Here is an 18311-nt window from a genome sequence, read left to right as displayed (position 1 = left end):
TCATATGGAGATGAAAAGCACTGCCCAACGAAACACTTTTGGTACCTCACATAGTTAACTACACTACCAATGACGGCCCGTATTAAACATAGCGTATATTGCACTACCGCACATGGAAGGTTTTTACAACCGTTATGGACGCAAATAAAGTCCCAGCAATGACCGGGAGAGCGGATCCGAAATTTCAGCCATGGAGGGATTTTGCACCCCACGAAAGGCGATAAAAAACAGCTCTTCGCTGCTATCATCCGCTAAAGTGGGTCAGTAAATGAGTCCTTTCGTTTCCACTTCAGTTTTCATAATCACTTTTAACAGAAATAACCAATAGAACAAATCATGTCACCTTAGCAATTTAGTAATATATCGTTCGTTAAATTTATCTTTTTATGACTACCGCACTCTTTAATTTACTGCAAATACAAAAACAAAACAGTCATGGAGGTGCTGGGTATCGATCCCAGTACCTCTCGCATGCTAAGCGAGCGCTCTACCATCTGAGCTACACCCCCGACGGAGTTAGAAGTCTCATACGGACAATACGAAGGAAACCGGTGATGTTTTACGTGCTCCGTTGCGCAAAGTCAACTCGGCGCTGAACTGGATTTAATCTGGGTCAAAAGCAAGAGCGGCGCAGCCAGGAGGAGATAGACTCTTTAAAACTCTGTACGTCGTGCACTGTTCCTCGTGCGGGGGTGTAGCTCAGATGGTAGAGCGCTCGCTTAGCATGCGAGAGGTACTGGGATCGATACCCAGCACCTCCACTTTTTAACTTTACATCGATTGCTTTAATTTTGTGCAGGTGGTGGAGAGACTTTTGTACGCTCCTTCCTTGTGCTCGAGAGAGAGACACACACATACGTATAGATAGATAATGCGAACTTATTGGTCATATTTGTTGAACGTAACCACCCGACAGGAAACTTCTGGGTGTGCGGTTCGTCAGACGACGGCCAGCAGCCCGTGGTCTTTGGCGGCGTCTTCCGCCGGGTGTACGACCGGAACTCGTACTTTGGCCTTCAACTTCTCGTAATTACTGATGTGAAATTTTCTGTTGGCGGCCTGTGGTTCAAAATTACGGGCCCAAAACGTGTGTGAGTAAAACGGCTAATAGTCCGCACTATGCGCATGTATTCTGGTATTTTTCCGGGCACTGTCGATGGCATAGGGTTTGGTGAGAAAAAGTGTATGTTTGCATCCTACCGCACGCCAGGCTACTGATTGTCCTCTTGTGCGCGATCTGTGAGCTACTGAAAGTTTCAGATGGCTGAACCTATAGTGTTGTGTAAATTTATGATATGTCCAGAGCCTCTCCCTCCACCCACCGTGTCAGACGGCAGGTCTTCGGGCTCAATGTCAGCCTGGCAGCAGAATCCTCGGTGTGCTATCTCGTTCCCCAGAAAAATGAGTGCGCTGGTTTCCAAATCGGACTGCACGTCTTGCTGTTACTGAGCACGAGAATATCGCATTAACTTGAGGGTCATCCAGGTGTTATGGTGTAATGGGTGCCCATCTCTAGCAGCATGTCTGTGTCTGTGCTGATGCCGCCTGCTGCCTTGGTGGCTTTTCGAATAATTCTATTTTCCAGTATTCCTTATCTCCTGACCTTGAGATACGAGGAGACGTACGTAATTCTGCGAGGTTTTGTAATAGCGAGGTTTCGAGGTCGACGGAGGTTCTTCCGTCGAAGGGAGAGTGTCCCTTATATACCGACGTTCCGAGGTCCATGGAGGTTGCTCCGTCAGAGGGCAAGGCCGCAGAGTGTCCAGCTCCCAAGAAGTGGGCCCTACTACGCCCACTCAATTGCAGCTTAAGGCAAAGTCGGAAATCAAGGAGGCTCTATCTGCCGTTAATGATAGCATCAAGCAGATAAACGACCGACTCACCATTATCAAGCACAATGAGGAGAGCGTCAGGGCTAGGCTGCAAAACATCGAGGCATACTTGAATGGTACGGTAGTTCCAGCTATGGTGAAGATATATCCCAACCTTTTAGCAGACCAGGCCAGATCCCACACTAATACGAAACTAAATAACGCAATCCAGCAAGGTCAAGATGGCCTCGATAAGTAATGCGTTTAGAGCCTGCCAATGGAACTGGTGAGGATTTAGCTCAAAAAAGGCGGCCCTCCTGCAGCTAATTAGACCACCACAGACCACATTAGACCAGAAACCACATCGTATTATGCTTCAGGAGACTCTTGCACCTGACCTCCCTTTCACGGGATACAAGGTGGAGAGTCTCCGGGAGGATAGAGGCCGGGGTGTGGCTATTTTGATAATTCAGAAGATCCCTTATATCCGACATAAGCTCCTTACGTCGCATTGTAAGGTGGAATTCATCGCTGTCGAGATCATTCTTAATAATTATGTAGGCAACAGCAGCAGCATATTTCTCCTCAATTTGTATAGTAGCCCAAAAGAATCGAGGCAGAGCTCCAAGGCCATCCTAAGTAAAGTGGCACGGCTAGCCGGTGACGCTCCTCTGATCGTTGGTGGGGATTTCAATGCCCCTCACCAAACGCGGGAATACCTTTACTCCACCGGCAAGGGCGAAAGGTTATGGACGCACGCCTCGAGCCTTAGTCTCACTCTCATTACCGACTCGGGTCACCCAGCTAGATGCGGCACTTCTACGTGCAGGGACTCGACGCCGGACCTAACTTTTGTCCGGGGAATCGAGAAACCTAGCTGGGTAAATACTGATATACACCTCGGCAGCGATCACTATATTCTAATCATCAGATTCGAGGTAGTCTCTAAGAAGCTGAGAGTTAAAACTGATTGGGATGAATTCCGCACATTGAGGGCCCATCCCAATACCTCTCCCGATTAGGCAGATATCTGCCTAATCGGGAGAGGTATTGGCTATCCAAATCTCGAGCAGAGGATATCCTCTGCTCGAGAGTTGGATAGATCAGCTTGGGCTGGACATTCGGGCGTCGGAAAAAGCCATCCTCATGGATGTTAAAACTGAAAAGATGGACCCCAGATTAGCTAATCTCCTTGAGGCTAAGCAATCAATACTAGCGTGGTGGAAATGCCAACGACTGAAGAGGAGACTTAGGGAAAAGATCACGCTGCTAAACAGAGAGATTGAGGAGTACTGTAAAGTTCTATGTAGGCAACAATGGGATGAGATTTGCAATTCTTTAGACGGCCAACTTCGCAAAGGGAGGCGCTGGAGTCTCCTCAGACATCTACTAGATGAAAATGGCTCCAGATCCAAACCAACCCTGTGGTCGCTACTGAGTAAAATAATTCACAAGGCGGAGAAGGATGCTAAGGATGACGAGATCTTAGAAGATCTATCCATTCAGTACATGCCACTTCTGAAAACGCAGACTTTCGTCCCCCCTTCAGTAATGTAGACGGTTCTCCCAACCACGCGCTTGACGGAGATTTTTTTGGAGGGGGAAATTCGTTTTGCGATTCAGGAACAGTACATCTGCTGCTGGCCTTGACGGTATTTCAAACAGAGTTCTTCGTAATCTTGAGGAGAATTTCATCAGCTATGTAACCAGGCAAATCAATAATATCTGGAGGGAGGGCTTCGTCCCAGATGCATGGAAACACGCTAATACGATACTCATTCCTAAGTCGGGCAAGCCTCTTCGATTAAAAATCCTCAGACCGATATCTCTGACGTCCTGCCTCGGCAAGATTGCGGAGCATGTTGTGCTGAACAGGCTCTCCGGTTATGCGGAGGACAACCAGCTCTTCCCTTATACCATGATCGGCTTCAGCCCGGTTCTTTCGACCCAGGAAGCTATGCTCTTGATCAAAAATAAGCTACTAGATCGCGTAACTCATGACACGGGGGTCATTCTGGGCCTTGATGTAGAAAAAGACTTCGACAATATACGCCACACGGCTATACTCCAGGCCATATCGTACCTTAGTCTCGGCGAGCGTTTCTTTTCTAACTTTCGATTTTTTCTTAGCGGCAGAACCGCCTCCCTACGCATTGGTGATATTATATCAGAACTCCTCGCGCTTGGAGACAGGGGAACTCCTGAAGGATCGGTATACTGTCTCCCTTTTTGTTCAATCTGGTCATGTCCAAATTAGCTAGAACACTTCTTGATATTAAGGGGGTTGAACACACCATCTACCTGATGATGTTACCGTATGGAGTGCGGGGGGCAGTGACGGCGAATTGGAGGCTCGACTGCAAGAAGCTGTCAGGGCCACAGAGCTCAACCTCACCCCCGCGGGTCTTAAATGCTCCTCAAAGAAGTCGGAGTTGCTTTTCTATAGCCCATCTAGACCAGGGCGCAAGCCCAGGGGTTGGGAGAAGGACAGGAGGACAACATCGCGCTTTTTGGCATGTACGGCAATCGCATTCCGGAGGTCACTTCCATCAGAGTTCTGGGCTTAATTATTGAAGGAAACGGATCCAATAACTCAGTGTTACAGAAGATTACCGGGGAAGTGAAAAACGCGTTACGTTATGAATTTTTCGACATATTCTCAACAGGAGTAGAGGTATAAGCGAAAAGTGCGCCATCAGGCGTATCCATGCATTCGTCCTATGCCATATTTCTTACGTTGCGGCTATTCTCAATTGGAAGAAAACCGAAGAGAAACGCCTCTACACCATGATTCGTCGGGTTTTTAAGGTAGCTTTAGGGATTCCTATCAATGCATCCACAGATCTCCTACTGAAACTAGGTGTTCACAATACGTTATCAGAAATCACAGAAGCCCAGCACACTGCACAGGTAGTTCGACTGTCAGGCATAGGGCAGGCAGAGACATTCTGACCACTCTGGGCATCTTTACCGAACAGAATAGGGAGAGTGTCAGGAACCTTAGCAGAGAAATCAGAGACTCAATCGGGGTCCGTCCTTTCCCCAGAAAAGTCCACCCTGTCTTTAAGCAAGGGGGAGACGGTCTCGCGCCAAGGCACTTCTAGCTGCGGCTCTCGAGAGCCCTCAGGAGTCGGCTTTTGTAGATGCTGCTCAGATAAATGGAAAACAGGCCTTTTCGATAGCCGTAATTGATGCTCAAGAACGGATGTGCAACGCACTTTCCGTGTTTACCAAGAATCCTGAGGTTGCTGAGCAAATGGCCATTGCACTTGCTCTGCTTCATCCTCAACATAGCGTAATTTATAGCGACTCCAGGGCTTCCACTCGGGCCCTCGCCAGGGGAGGGGTTGATGCCAAAGTCTCCAAGTTATTGGAAGGTAGAAACATTAGTAATCATTTCATAGTGTGGTTTCCATCCCACATAGGCGACCTCGGTGGAGGACAGCGGAACTTCAATGAATCCGCACACGAGGCGGCGCGAGGACTCATCAGCCGCGCTCCCTCCCAACTACCCCCGTCTCCACACAGGGCTTTTAAGGATCAACTTCGGGCCTACAACGAGCTCACCAAGCACTTCCGCTTAAATTGACGTGAATTTGCACTCCCGGGACTTGACAGGCCGCAATCAGTCACTCTCCGCATGCTACAAACGGACTCATGTGCCAATCCTTGGAGGATGAACCACATCGGATTGGACTACGGCGGAACTGCTACGTGTACAAAGTGTGATGGGCGTGTGAACTTGGGTCACATGTTGTGTGGTTGTGCTACGCAAGCCTCCTATCTGGAGGATAAGAGCAAGTGGGACAGTGCTCTCAGGAGCAGCGAACTTAAATATCAAATCTGGGCTGTCCAGTAGGTCCGCGTAGCGACGGAGAGTCTCGGGCTTCCCGTCTCGACGTTGGATATGCCCTCTACACCTTGACACCTGTCAGGTGTCCTTCAGGACCCTTTTTGGAAATAAAGTTTCTGCACCACCACTAACACGGATGAGGATGTGCTTCTTGAGGCCATGCACGAAACCCCATTTTTAAACTGGTAGTTTTTAAAGGTAACTGAAATTTTTCGTGATATCTACGAGCGTTCCAGTAGGTGTGTAAAATTAAAGCAAAGACAATTGAAGAACCGAAATAATGGAACTTCCGAATAATGGAACTTCCGAATCACAACCGAAATAATGGAACTTTGTTATTCGAAAGATAAAGATGGCAAGAAATGTCGGAAGGAACCGCAGGATACGCTGAAGAGGCAAGAGTTTCGAACTTTTCGGAATTTGGTAACAGCCAAAATACGCCAGGCTGGAAGCAAATATCACTTGTCCCACTTTTCCCAACAGACCAATGACAGTTAGAAAACGCGGAAGATGGCGAACAAATTAATGGGAAGTATTACACAAGCGAGCGTAGATGACACAATCAGAAAGAACTTTCCGAAAAAAAAAACGCATGAGTTGTGCAATAAATTTAACGACACGTTTATACAAGCCGCTGAGGCATTGATGGAAAAGGGGGGCGAAGATGGAACGCGCACGCAAGAGTACAAGCCACTACGCGCGTGCGCTAACACAGCTTATCTGCCGCTGATTACCGAAAGCAGAGCTTTGAAGCCCCATCCGCGGAATGAAACCATTTAAACAGCCCTGGCCCTGATTTGACAACATTCGACTAAGAGACTTGTTGTGTTACTATAGCAGATTAAAACATGTGCTTTTAAAGATTCTTAATGGAATATTTGAAACGGGAAACATATTCAAAGAAATGAAACTTTCCATTGTGAAACCGATTTACAAACACGGAAAAAAAGCCATCTAGGTAACTACAGACCAATTGCAATATTAGTGTTGTCTCATGTAGTGGTGAAGCATAGAGCGTCTGTAATGCAATCCTTTTGCGAAAAGTAGAACTTAAATAATCCTGCACTGTTTGGTTTCACTAAAAACAGAAACAGTATTTTCCTTTTAGAAGAATTTTCGGACCTCGTTAACGCGTGTATTGAAAATAACGAAGCCGTATTAGTGTTATTTTTAGACCTATCTAAAGCATTCGATACAGTAAACCATAAATTGATGTTACAAAAACTTAGCTCGTTGGGGTTTCGTGGGCAATTTCTTAAGTTCTTTACGAGTTATTTCTCACAACGCTATCAATGCGTAAAACTCCATGGGGAGTACAGCGGACTTAAAGAAATACAATGTGGAGTGCCTCAGGGCAGCACGCTAGGGCCCATACTTTTTAATATATACGTCACTGATCTTAGCTTACTCCCACTGAAGTCGAACGTGTTCCAGTTTGTAGATGACACTGCTCTGGCTCTAAAAATCACCGACTCCTCTTGCGGATGCTCAGATCATAAACAACAATGTATAAACCGAGTAATTAACAGAATAGCAAATGGTATTGCCTATGGAACAAAATTTCAAGATGCAAAAATGGAGGACAAGTATTCTTATTTAGGTATACTTCAGGTGCACCAGCTTTTTTGGTACGAGGTACTAACACGATATTACTTCTGCAACCAGTTCAAATTTCCTGTTAGGAAAAGTAGAGCGCTAAGAAAAGCAGAAAGGTTCGTGAAGCCGTGAGTGCTCACAAACTACGGGAAAAAATGCGGAAACATTACGTGCCAGAATTTTTTAATGCTCTCCGAAACAATTTGTATAATATAAAAACACGGAGGAAAACGTTTAAGAAAATTCGCGAATATTGTGTCTCAGGTAACTCACATGGGTGAAAAATGGTATACATTTGTGCTGTCCACAAGTACGTTTTTGCGGTTTATATTGTGTTTCAATGCATAATTCTGCTATGTGGTTTTCGAGCAATAAGTATTTGTCATGTTCAAACTTGAGAGTGTACTTATTCTCTTTTGTGTATGTTTACACCAACTGCCTGGAAAGCCAACAAGCATTCGGTGCTTAGGCAGACCAGAGAAAAAAAACTATGTAAAACAAAAGGTAATAAAGCTGAAAGAATGAATGAATGAATGAATGAATGAATGAATGAATGAATGAATGAATGAATGTAGATCTAATGCTTTCGCCCTAAATAACAGCATTCAAAAACGAAACTTAAAATTAAAGCACGACATCATATGGAGATGAAAAGCACTGTCAAAAAAAAAAAAACACTTTTGGTGCCTCACATGGTGAACTACACTACCAATGACGGCCCCGACTAAACGTAGCGTATATTGCATTACCGCACTTGGAAGGTTTTTACAACCTTTATGGAAGCAAATAAAGTCGCGGCAATGACCGGGAGTGCGTATCCGAAATTTCAGCCATGGAGGCCTTTTGCACCCCAAGAAAGGCGATAAACACAGCTCTCCGCTGCTATCATCCACGTAAATAGGGTCAGTAAATGAGTCCTTTCGTTTCCACTTCAGTTTTCATAATCACTTTTAACAAAAATAACCAATTAAACAAATCACGTCACCTTAGCAATTCAGTAATATAGCGTTTGTTAAATTACTCCTTTATGACTACAACCCTTTTATGTACCGCAAATACAAAAACGAAACAGTCGTGGAGGTGCTGGGTATCGATCCCAGTACCTCTCGCATGCTAAGCGAGCGCTCTACCATCTGAGCTACACCCCCGACGGAGGCCGATTTCGAATGCGGACAGTACGACGGAAACGGGTGATATTTTACGTGCTCCGTTGCGTAATCTCCGCTCGGCGCCAAACTGGATTTAATCTGGGTCATAAGTAAGAGCGGCGCAGCAAGGAGGAGATAGATTCTGTAAAACTATGTACGTCGTGCACCGTTCCTCGTCTGGGGGTGTAGCTCAGATGGTAGAGCGCTCGCTTAGCATGCGAGAGGTACTGGGATCGATACCCAGCACCTCCACATTTTAACTTCATATCAATTTCTTTTATTTTGTGCAGGTGGTGGAGAAATGTTTGTACGCTCCTTCCTTGTGCTCGAGAGAGAGACACATACATACGTAGATAGATAATGCAAACTTATTGGTCATAGTTGTTGAACGTAACCACCCAAGAGGAAACTGCTGGTTGGGCGCTTCGTCAGACGACGGCCAGCAGCCCGTGGTCTTTGGCGGCGTCTTCCGCCGGGTGTACGACAGGAACTTGTACATTCGCCGTCAACTACTCGTAATTACGGAAGTGAAATTGTCTGTTGGCGGCCTGGGGCTCGAGAGTACAGGCTCAAAACGTGTGTGGGTGAAGCGGCTAATAGCCCGCACCATGTGCATGTATTTTGGCATTTTTCCGGTAACTGTCGATGGCATAGGGTTTGGTGAGGGAAAGTGTATGTTTGCATCCTACCGTACGCCATGCTACTGATTGTCCTCTTGTGAGCGATCTGTGAGCTACTGAAAGTTGCAGACGGCTGAACCTATAGTGTTGTGTAAATTTCTGATATGTCCAGAGCCTCTCCGTCCACCCACCGTGTCAGACGGCAGGTCTTCGGGCTCAATGTCAGCCTGGAAGCAGAATCCTCGGTCTGTCTAGTGTGCTATTTCGTTCCCCAGAAAAATGAGTGCGCTGGTTTCCAAATCAGACTGCACGTCTTGATGTTACTGAGCATGATAATATCCCATTAACTCGAGGGTCATCCAGGTGTTATGGTGTTACGGGTGCCCATCTCTAGCAGCCGGCCTGTGGCGGTGCTGATGCCGACTGCTGCCTTGGGGGCTTTTCGAATAATTCTATTTTCCTCTATGCCTGCTCTCCTGACCTTGAGATACGAGGAGACGTACGTAATTTTGCAAATAATAAAGGTCTGCACAACACGAATGAGGATGTGCTTCTTGAGGTCATGCACCAAACCTCATTTTTATACTGGTCACATACCCTTCCTATGTGCGTGTGGGCACAGTTACAAGGTAATTACGACTCCTCAACTGACTACCCCATGGTCCTGCAGACGTTGCAGGAGGTAAGCCTCTCATGGTGTAATAATTCTTCGGAGCTAACCCTCTTGGTGGTGTATATGGTCCTACATGGAGCCGTCTGTTGTTGATGTAATGTTGTCGTCGCACAGTTCGCCTGGTTCCCGACCTGTGTTCCGTATGGTACAGTAATGCATAAAACTGCTCTTATCCCACCATTTGAATATGTGTAGAAAAAATACCTACGCTGATCACCCACCCCATGCTAAGTCACGTGGAAGACGATGACTTCAACGTCGACGTCCAAGGATACGTACGACGTGCGGAGGAGATCGATTGTGCGACAATCCGCAGCACTGAAGATCAGCTAGTGGACCCGAAACGGCGAAAACGTCGAGAGCCAAATTTCTGAGTACCACTAAATAAACCGAGCATGTGTTTTGACTTCGATCCTGCCTCGGCGAGAAGCTCCTGCGACGATGCTTCGGGCCATACAAAATTCATTGCCCTGTTGATCAACTTGTTCAAGTGGTTGTCCTCGATTGCGATTAGAGAACATGAAGGCAACACGCCTGACCTAAGGTGGCTCGCCTCAGTCGTTCCTGCGCAGCATAACCGACTATATTAATGCGGAACCCTTACATGTACGTCCCATCGTTCAGTTGACCCTTAACGTCCTTAAGCGAATCATCATTTAAAAGAAGATTCCCCATCCAAAAAATATTCTCCGTTCGTTTTCTCCAGTGATATATATTTGTAAAATAATATAAGTATTAAGTGCCTGAACTTCGCCTATGATATATTTTTTTGCAAATGCAAGATTTTGTGTAGAATTCCCTTCGACCAATCACCCCAATTCGTGGTATTATACCGAATAAATGCGTTAACTCCCCAAATCAAGCATTTTTTGTGGAAGCATGGCGTTTCACAGTTAGCCCATTTTCACGAGAGAGAGATAGAGAGATAGAGAGAGAGGAGAGAGAGAGAGAGAGAGAGAGAGAAAGAGAGAGAGAGAGAAAACTTTTATTTGAGCCATGGTTACTGAGGGTTGGTGGCGGCTGGGCGGAAGCCAGCCGCGACTTCGGTAGCTCTGCGTACCAGGGCCTCCTGAATCTCCTGGCTAGAGCTACCCAACGCCTCTCTCCATAGCTCGCTGCTGGAGATTTGAGGGAAGGGGTCGTAAGGGCAAGCCCACATGGAATATTCCAGAGTGGCACGTTGGCCGCATTGGGGACAGTTGGGAGACGGGAATGCTGAGGGGTGGATGTGGTGCAGACGAGCTCTGCATGGGAAGGAGTCTGTCTGCAAGAGTCGCCAATAGCGGGTTTAGTGAGATGTGAGGAAGGAATGGGCGGGGGATAAGGTACGACGAGAGCGTCGGTAGTGCTCCACGATATCGTTGAACGTGATGAGGCGTTCTTTGGAGGAGCGCGCGCCATGTCGGGGGACGATGCTCACGCCAGCACGGAGTGTGAGATCCAGTGTTGCGGAATGGGCATCACCATTCCATTCCAATTCCATTCCGAGGAATTAGAACTTGTCGTGATTCCATTCCTTTCAATTCCTCGGAATTACAGAATTTAGCCAATTCCCATTCCTTGAATGGATGGGCAGGTCAATTCCATTCCTTTAATTCCTCAACGTGAGAACTGCCTCAGGTGCTCCATCGAGCTATCGAGGAACACAACATGAATCTTCATACGCGTTGAAGACTGCAAAAGTGTGCAAAATGTGCCTCTTGTCACCGATATTGGAGATGGTAGCAGCTTGGTTGCATATCTCGTGCAGAACAACTACCCTTCTAATGCAAACATTTACATCCCTTCCTAACGAAAGTAGAGAAAAGTGCGAAAGCTAAAGGTTCGTCCAAATTTCGCTGAAAGTGCATCCAAACTATCTCCAAACATTGAAACTCCCAAATCGCAAGCGAACAACGAACCCATGCGACGATTTCTCGCACACAAGTAACGCATCTACGAACGATCTAAATGTACACTGTTACGTGGTTTATGAGATAAAGATATACTATTGCACTTCGTCTTCAGTGTCGACGCGTGTGAAGTCTTATTTAGAACTGTTCTTTTTTTCGCTATTTTCAAGTAACCTTTTTGACACAATGGAAGCCCCAGTTCAGAGAGAGAGAGAGATAGGAAGGCTTTTTTGTGGTCCCCGGTTTCACGCACGCACCGTGCGTTCATAGATGTCAGTCAGCAGAGCTTTACGGTATAGCAACCGGTATATGTGTAAATGTAATTTTTTTTTGACAGAGTGCCATTGGTCCAACTAAGAAAGCTTTCGTTCTAAAAGGGAGCTTGTCACACTGTCAATTTTTACATAATAAGTAGCTGGATCCCGCTACTGATTTTGGTGTGTGCATGTTGTTTTAACGGTTTTTTCCTGCGCGACGCGAGGGGAAGCAGCTGTTACGTTGATGTCCGTTTCGTTCCCCAGTCTGTCGCGTTCTGTCGTGCTATCTGCTTTGCTTACCGTGATACCAGCGTAATTAGTACGCTGTGCATAACTCACACGAATGTAGCGCGGAGCTTTCTCACATGTACACGCATTCTAAATGCTTACTTGAATGATTTCCAGTGAATTTACAGCACTGAGCACTAATGCTACTGTACCAACGCGACAGACTGGAAGGCAGCGTCACGGAACACCGTTAACAGTTTTGCATTCAACGTAGGAAAGTCACCACCACTTCCACGTTGGCCTCCATTTCACTTATTTATTACCCTGGCACTACCTCAGCCCTATCCGTTCAATACAGGGAATTATTTATGACCCCCTAATTTAAAATGACAGAACCATATCGTGACGAGAGCCCTGGCAAAATAAAGAAGTATGATCAGGCAGTTTGTTTTGGTGAACGCGCCTCTAATATGCACGAGTACCTGAAGAAAATTTTGAAATGAGGCCTCCCTACCTGAATAGTGGCGATGCTGCAACTTTCGCGCCGATGATTAAGGCTTCAGTAATCAGGTACGTTTGTACTCCGGGCGCAAAGGCCCCATGTACAGAAACGCAGCAACCAAACTACGAACCAGTTTGGAGCAACTGGAGGGGAAGGCCACCCTTTCGGATCGAAGCAAAGCACGGTGTCACACTGCAGAGAGCGGTCAAAGCACTCGCAGAGAGGGGCGCTGCTGGAGCCGGAACTGTTAGAAACAAACGCCTTTTGGCAGCTAAGTCTTCTGAATTGTCGTATTTAATATCTCATGCAATTGTATATCACAGCTTCCCACTACCGTACCCCAGTGTGGAGGTAGAAATCCCACTAACGCATCCGAAGCTCGCTTCTTATGCCTATGGCGGGTGCCTTGCGCGCAAATCCCACACCCACAATTTTATTTTTACTGTCTTGGTTTTGATTTGCTGGAGCCCTGGGGCCCCGCTGCAACAGACGGACGTGTGGGTCCACAGGTTGGCGCCGCATTCCCGGGAGATGCCTACCAGGTCGGATTACAAACTACAACGCTATTCATTCTGCGCCGGGCACGGAGGGTGGGAGGAGAACGCCAAGCAGACTCGTTGTTTCATGTTTCATGAATGCTTTATGTTGCTAGTTCCAAGGTTTCGCAGCATCAGCTTGATATGAAAACCACCGCGGCTTCGGATGCGTGCCATTCGTATTCCCCCCTCCTGCTTCTCGATGATATTCCCCGCCTGCTGGCCTGCACACATGGCGCCCGCAACTGACACGCCGGTCTGCCATCGGCGCCACGGACAGTCCATGCCTCAAAAAGCCTGCCAGAGCACGAAGAACCGACCTAACATCGTCACCGGCCCGGCGGCCAAACGGGCTTTCGGTGCTCGAAGTTCAGTTGCACCAGCGCTGCCGCAGGCTGGGCGGATTAGGTTACTTGAGATGCCGGGTATGCGTTCTCGTTTTCGTCGCCGGTGCTCCATTTGAAGTATACCGACGCAGTCGTTGCCACAGACTAATTAAGCAGCCGGACCGCGCCAGGGATGTTGACGTCGTCGTCTAAAAATTACAATTCCATTCCCATTCCATTCCGGGAAAAATGTGCTTAATTCCAGTCCCATTCCATTCCTCCAGCCATTATCCTCATTCCATTCCCATTCCATTCCGGCACCTCAAAAAGGTGGAATGAATCCGGAATGATTCCAATTCCGGATTGGTAACTCCGCAACACTGGTGAGATCTCGGGCAATGGCATGGGCAAGTTCGTTTCCCGGCAGGCCAGTGTGAGCCGGGGCCCACACCATCTCCACCATCTTTTGAGGCGGGTTACTCTGGATGATGCGGAGGGCTTCAGAAGATATGGTCCCCCGTACAAAATGCAGCAGAGCAAGCTTGGAGTCAGTGACTACCTTGGGCGTGGTTCGACAATGGGTGAGGGCCAGCGCAATGGCCGCTTCGTCCGCACACGTGGGGGAGGTAGTTAAGATGGTAAGCGTGCTGAGGGGGGCGCAAGCGGAGTTGCGCGTTACCACCAGAGCGTAGGCGTTGTGATGGCGGTATTCCGCCACATCACAGTACACCGCTTCCGGCCATTTTGCCAGTTCTCGGTCCAAGGCGCGTGTGCGGGCTTGGCGGCGCGCTGAGTTGTAGACGGGGTGCATGTGTCGGGGGAGGGGCCTTGTGAATATGTTTTCCCGAATTCCAAGTGGAATATGCATGGCACTTTTAGCTTGTTCGGACAGCGGAATGCCTTGAGTAGCGAGAATAGACTTGCCCGTTTCTGTTAGTTCTAGGCGATTTTTCTGGGATGATAAATGGGCTTCAACTAATTCGGTGGCGGTGTTAAAAACTCCGAGCTGGAGCAGGCGATCCGTGGATGCGTTAGGGGGTATCTGCAGGGCGGCGCGGTAGACCTTGCGGATGAGGCCATCGATCTTGTTCAGCTCGACCTTGGACGCTTGTATGTATGGCAGAGTATAGAGGAGGCGGCTGATAAAAAAGGAGTGCACTAGGTGGAGTCGGTCCTTTTCATCTAGTCCATGGTGTCGGTTGGCTACCCGCCGAAGAAGTGCAATAATTTGGTCGACATGAGATCCGAGTTGTTGTATGAAGAAAGCATTGGATCGATTCTGCTGGATAAGTAGGCCGAGGATTCTGAGGCGGGAGACTTTAGGGACTGTATGGTCTTGTACCGTTATTTCAATTTGGGGATTTGTAGGAGTACGTGTACGAGGAGGGAGGATTAACAGCTCGGATTTGGAAGGGGAGCAGGTGAGTCCGGCCAAGGCTGCCTGAGAGCTGACCGCATCGGCGCCTGCTTGGAGAGTGCTTTCAATATGTCCATCATTACCTCCTGGTACCCAGAGTGTAATGTCATCCACGTATATGCCAAAACGAAGGTGCGGGATTTGTTTGAGAGATTTGGCAACAGGCAGGAGGGCGAGATTGAAAAGCATAGGGGAGAGGACGGCCCCTTGGGGGAGTACCTCGGCTGGCTAGATGGTATGGGCCAGTAGTGTGTGGGCCCAGGCGTATGGTGGCTGTTCGGTCACTCAGGAAAGCTCTGACATAGTTATACACCCTCAAACTGGGGGAAATGGCTGAGAGGCCGGTCATTATTGCCTCGTTAGTGACCATGTCAAAAGCTTTTTTAAGATCAAGCGCCAGCACAGCTGCATTGTCCACTTTGCTGGGAGGCTGGATAATTTCGTTAGATACTTGTAGTAGTAGATCTTGAGCAGAGAGTTTAGGTCTGAATCCAAGCATTTCTTGCGGAAGGGCTTCAGTTTGAATTACGTGGTGGGTAAGTCTGGCTAGGATGACGTGTTCCAGCACTTTGCCAACGCAGGAGGTAAGCGAGATGGGGCGGAGCTGATCGAGGCCTACAGGTTTGCCGGGTTTCGGGATGAAAGAAATTGCTGCTGTACGCCAGTCTGGGGGAGAGTGCCACTTCGCCAGTAGTGATTGTAGTATTCGGTTAGTTGTGTTATGGAGGCGCCATCTTGGTTGCGGAGCATCTTGTTGGTGACAGAGTCGGGACCGGGAGCTGAACCAGGTTTGATGGTTTGAAGAGCCGTCCTGGCTTCTGCTTCAGTGATGTCAGCGTTTAGTTGGTCGTTATCTTCTCCGTGACAGGCTGGGAGTTGTGTTTTTGGTCCTTCCCGTATGTATAGGGAGCGAGGCTGGGTCATGATTTCGGAGAGGGAGCCAGGGGTATTGTGCATGAGTTTCTGTAGTTTTTGAAACTGGGCCGTGCGTGTGTTCCCAGGGTTGAGTAGGTGCCGTAGGAGGGTCCAAGTTTTGCGCATACTGAGCGCTCCCCGCATCTGGTCACAAATTTGATGCCACTGTGCTTGGGCCAACTGTTTGGTATATTCCTGTATGGCGTTATCGAGTTCAGCAAGTTTACGGCGGAGGGACCGGTTCGTCTTGTTACGCAGCCAACGCTTCTGTATGCTGCGGTGAGCGTGCCACAGGTGCTGAAGGCGGGAGTCGACTCTGTCAGAGGGGATATCCGGGTCAAGGTGGGTGCTGGCTGCTTGGGTGTCTTGTAAGAGTTGCTTGGCCCAAGTTGTGTAGTTGTCCGCAGCTGGAGTTGTTGCAAGTTGAGGGTGGGATCTGATTTGGCGGAACTTGGCCCAATCCGTAATGTGAGTATGCCGGCATGGGGGAGTGTACTGCTTGGTGATGGAGACATCCGATTGTAGAATGTAGTGGTCACTACCCAAGGTGTATTCGGTGCAGGTTCATTGCAGCTGTTCGACATCTTTGGATAGGGTTAGATCGGGGACAGTGTTCCTCTGCACACTCGTACCCAGACGGGTGGCCCTGTAAGGATCTGATTCCGGAGTGAAATTACCTTTTTGAATTTGTTCCCACAATAGGCTACCTTTTTTAGTGGTATAAGCATAGCCACATGACGTGTGAGGGGTGTTGAAATCGCCGACAAAGAAGAGGGGTTGTTTGGATGTTTTCCGGGATGCTGCAGTGAGGAGAGAATTGAACCTGTGTTGGTGCTCTCTGGGGCTGCTGTAGATGTTTAGAATGAAGATGGTATTGTCACCCTTGCGGCGAGGGAGCACATCAATGAAAATATGCGGGATTGTTGTCTCGGTGAGGGATATCTGATTGACTACTAGGTTGCGTTGGACTAGAATGGCTGTAACATGGTGACCAGTGTCTTGAAGGCTTTGGTAACCCGGCAGTTTGACTGCTATCCCAGTTTCCTGAAGAGCGATTATATCAGGGGCTTTGTCTTGGGATTGGGTGAGGAGCAATATGGAGTTTCTCTTTTTCTTGTAGCCCGGGCAATTCCATTGCCAGATACGGAGCATGCTAGAAGTCTTGCGAGTGGTCATCAGGAAGATCAGGGAGAGGTTGCGAGCTTGCGGATGGGACCAAAAGGGCGGCAAAAGTTGTTTTGATTTCATGGAATTGTGTGAGGCAGGCGTGTATCTCTGTCTTTAAGGCTTCTACCATTGCCTGTGTGGTAGCTTGGTTAGTCAATAGGGTTTGATGAAGGTGGATGTACTCAGCTTTTTGCTCGGATAAAGCGTTATAGCAAGTACGTTCAACGGCTGCAATCTGGTCGACGAGGGAAAGTTGGCTGTCGTCAATGGGAGCAGTCGATTCTGTTGCCCGTCTCTTGGAGGGAGGCGATGTGTTGGAGTCTACCGACATTGATGGGGGAGAAGGAGGCAACTCGGTAGAGCTTTGTGTGGAAGAGTGGGGAGGAGGGGGGTTAATTGGCATTGTGGAGGGCTGAGCGGCATGTTTGAGGGAAAGGTTTTCTTGCCTTAACATGGCATTTTCCTTGCGAAGTTGTGCCAATTCTTGTCGAATTGTTCGTAGTTCTTGAAGAAAAACGTTAGGAATGTTGGGGGGATTGTGCAGCGAGCTAGAGAGAGAGGAATTCTGGGTGCTCACCTTGGTGGCTTCAGCATTCGGGTTGCGGGGTGGCTGGTTGACCTTGTTCTTCGAGTCTTGTTGTTTCGTGGGCTTCGCCAAGGCAGGGGATTGTGAAGCCTGTCGCTGACTCGGTGAGGCCCCATCCGTTGAAATCCCGGCGGCAGCGGTGACTTGAGCGTATGTGGGGGCTTGTCGTCGTGGTTGAAAGCGCCTCGGGCATTCAGTAGAGCCCGTTAAGTGAGCGCCCCCGCACACAATGCACTTGGGAGTACACTTGTGTGGGTCCGGTGGGTTGACGAGTCCGCATTGTACGCAGCGAGACGGTGGCTGGCCACGGTAGTAGGACAGACGTCCTTGCGGTGGCCGGTGTGCCAGCACGTGATGCAGGCTTCCGTTTTTCGCTTGAAAGGCTTGCAGCGGTAGGTCACAGCACGATATCGCACCCAAAACGGAACGGTCGTGCCTTCGAAGAGGATTTGTACGATGTTTGAAGAGTTCAGTCTCTTCGCGTCCAGAATACCTAGATCGGGATTATAGTGCATGAGGCTGTGCTGGATTTGCTCTGCCGTGTCTGTGCTTGGAATATTGAAGATTACTCCCAGTGCCGTGTTGGACGGCGCAGAAACGTGGGCTGCGACTGGGTATTGTTGCCCGTTGTGGTTGATGGCCGTGATGCCGGTGTATCGTGTGGCTCGTTCCTCGTGAGGGGTGCTGATGATTATCAAGTTGGCTCTAGCTTGGATGCGGACTTGATCCTCGTCATTGTGGGTGAGTCCTGCAGCTTGCATGATGATATCAGCAAGCGTAGCCA

General features: G+C 48.4%; 4 non-coding genes across 4 annotated transcripts; 2 read left to right on the top strand and 2 right to left on the bottom strand.

Annotated features, from left to right (window-relative positions):
* Positions 1-436: 436 nt before the first annotated feature.
* Trnaa-agc (transfer RNA alanine (anticodon AGC)) lies at positions 437-509 on the bottom strand. The gene has a single exon. It is a non-coding gene; the product is annotated as a tRNA-Ala (tRNA).
* A 179-nt stretch (positions 510-688) lies between these two features.
* Trnaa-agc (transfer RNA alanine (anticodon AGC)) lies at positions 689-761 on the top strand. The gene has a single exon. It is a non-coding gene; the product is annotated as a tRNA-Ala (tRNA).
* Positions 762-8335: 7574 nt separating this feature from the next.
* Trnaa-agc (transfer RNA alanine (anticodon AGC)) lies at positions 8336-8408 on the bottom strand. Its single transcript has one exon. It is a non-coding gene; the product is annotated as a tRNA-Ala (tRNA).
* Positions 8409-8587: 179 nt separating this feature from the next.
* Positions 8588-8660, top strand: Trnaa-agc (transfer RNA alanine (anticodon AGC)). Its single transcript has one exon. It is a non-coding gene; the product is annotated as a tRNA-Ala (tRNA).
* Positions 8661-18311: the final 9651 nt, after the last annotated feature.

Source organism: Haemaphysalis longicornis, unplaced genomic scaffold (genome assembly GCF_048455015.1).
Source record: "Haemaphysalis longicornis isolate Haplotype H1 unplaced genomic scaffold, Haemaphysalis longicornis Haplotype H1 scaffold_5, whole genome shotgun sequence".
NCBI lineage: Eukaryota > Metazoa > Arthropoda > Arachnida > Ixodida > Ixodidae > Haemaphysalis > Haemaphysalis longicornis.
Note: the sequence above shows the minus strand (reverse complement) of the source record. Positions and strands in the feature narration are given on the sequence as shown.